Raw genomic sequence first — 2,771 nt, forward strand, 5'->3', positions numbered from 1 at the left:
AAAAATTCAGGTGAGAGCAGATGCTGGCGAGGTTGTGGAGAAAGAGGAACATTCCTCCATTGTTAGTGGGATTGCAAGCTTTTACACCCACTCTGAAAATCAGTCTGGCGGTTCCCCAGAAAATTGGACATACTACTACCGGAGGATCCCGCAATACCTCTCCTGGGCATATATCCAGAAGATGTTCCAACCGGTTTTGAAGGATACATGCTCCACTATGTTCATAGCAGCCTTATTTATAATAGACAGAAGCTAGAAAGAACCCACATGCCCCTCAACAGAGGGATGGATACAGAAAATGTGGTACATTTACATAATGGAGTACTACCCAGCTATTAAAAAGAATGAATTTATGTAATTCCTAGGTAAATGGTTGGACCTGGAGGGCATCATCCTGAGTGAGGTAACCCAATCACAAAAGAACTCACACAACACGTACTCACTGATAAGTGGATATTAGCCCAGAAACTTAGAATAACCACGATATAAGATACAGTTTGCTAGACACATGAAACTCAAGAAGAACGGAGACCAAAGTGTGGACACTTTGCCCCTTCTTAGAATTGGGAACAAAACACCCATGGAAGGAGTTACATAGACACAGTTTGGAGGTGAGACGAAAGAATTGACCATCTAGAGACTGCCATATCTGGGGATCCAACTCATAATCAGCTTCCAAAAGCTGACACCATTGCATACACTAGCAAGATTGTGCTGAAAAGACCCAGATATAGCTGGCTCTTGTGAGACTATGCCGGAGCCTAGCAAACACAGAAGTTGATGCTCACAGTCTGCTATTGGTTGGATCACAGGGCCCCCAATAGATGAGCTAGAGAATGTAACCAAGGAGCTAAAGGGATCTGCAACCCTATAGGTGGAACAACAATATCTACTACCCAGTACCTACCAGAACTCGTGTCTCTAGCTGAATATGTATCACAAGTAGGCCTAGTTGGTAAACAGTGGAAAGAGAGGCCCATTGTTCATGCAAACTTTATCTGCCTCAGTACAGGGGAACACCAGTGCCAAGAAGTGGGAGTAGGTGGGCGAGATTGTGTGGGCCTTTCGGGATAGCATTGGAAATGTAAATGAAATAAATACCTAATAAAAAATAAAATAAAAAATAATCTGAACACAGTTAACTGAAGTTGGTTTAAGAAAGTGTAGTACTATAACAACATAATAGGAATTAATAAGCAATATTCAACAATAACAACATTGTCTGTCTCTCTTCCCCAATACAACAACAGACAAATTGAGTGAACTAGAAAACAGGATCTATATTTCTGTTTCTACCAAGAGACAAATTTTACTACTGAGGAAGTATACCACTTTAGGGAAAAAATACAGAAAACTTAATTCTAAATAAATGAAACTAACAAACAACCAGGTATAGTTCTTCAAACACCTGGAAAAAAGTCCAAATCAAAGGTAGTCAGAAGAGAGGGAAAAGGACAATACATACTCATTAAATGAAATATCCTACAAAAGTAATTTCAATTTTAGCATTTATACACCTAAGCCAGGAGCACCCAGTTTCATACAAAAACCACTACAAGGCAGAAAACCTCATATGGACTCTAACACAGAGACAGTGGGTGATCACAACACTCCATTCTCACAATAGGCAGGCTATCAAAATAAAAGCTATGTTGAGAAACTTTGGAGTTAAATAATGTCATAAACAAAATGAACCTCACAGACATGTAAAGAACATGCCACCCAACCACTGAAGAATACAGTTCTCAAATTGACTTCATTTTGAATTTTTGGGATTGATCATTCTGTGTTTGGGAGCTCACCTGCTCATTCCATGGTATGTAAACTCATACATTAGTCCTCCTACTAAGACATGCTAATACTCCTTTTTTCTATCATAGGGCAATTTAAACTGCATACAATGTCTTCAGACCTTGTTACACATCTTGAGGGAAATGAAATTTTATTAGAACCAACAATTCAAGAGTATATTTTATGTTTGCTTCCCAGTACAATGATTGAAAAATACTTCTCAGGTTCACCTGGCTTTACTTCTCCAAGTAAGGTCTCAATAAATGCCTGGTCACTCCAGATAGGGCAATGATGGCACCTAAAGAAGTAAAATGTTCAAACCAGGTTTGTAAGTGATGCAGTGTCTAGATTCCATTACAGGAACTTGGATGAAGATTACTTATAAAGGAATAGTTGAGCCAGAAACACTGGTATGTCATGGAGTTTCTTGATGAAGACCATCAAGAACTTAGCTGTTCACTCTGGGATGCTGTTTCACTCTATTTCTTTATTCCTTTTTATTATGAGTATAGCATACCACTTCAAGGTCATACCCCTCTAGGGTCAGAAGGAAGCAATGTACAAAATCAAGTTGGGACTATATTGATGTTTACCTTTCAAAGTGTGTTAACATCTTCCTTACTATGATAACTAACCATGTGGTATCTACATTGCTTAACTTATGTCACAGTCATGACTACAGTTTAAGTTATACTGTAAACAACTGCCTCTTCTCATGTAGTTTTGACCCAGAGCCCTGACTAAGGTTGGTGACAGAATTAATTTTGAGTGATTATACCTGCAATGCTTTCTTTTTAGACTTTTCACTTTTCAGTTAGTTGGCCTCCTATGAGGTAACCTGTGGGGAACAGCCTAAATTGCCCTTATTCCAACTATGACAGCTATTTACTTTAGATTTTTACCTGGTGCTTTTCTCTCTCTCTTTCTTTCTTTCTTTCTTTCTTTCTTTCTTTCTTTCTTTCTTTCTTTCACTCCCCCCT

The sequence above is a fragment of the Mus musculus genome, chromosome 13, assembly GCF_000001635.26.
Source record: "Mus musculus strain C57BL/6J chromosome 13, GRCm38.p6 C57BL/6J".
Taxonomy (NCBI): Eukaryota; Metazoa; Chordata; class Mammalia; order Rodentia; family Muridae; genus Mus; species Mus musculus.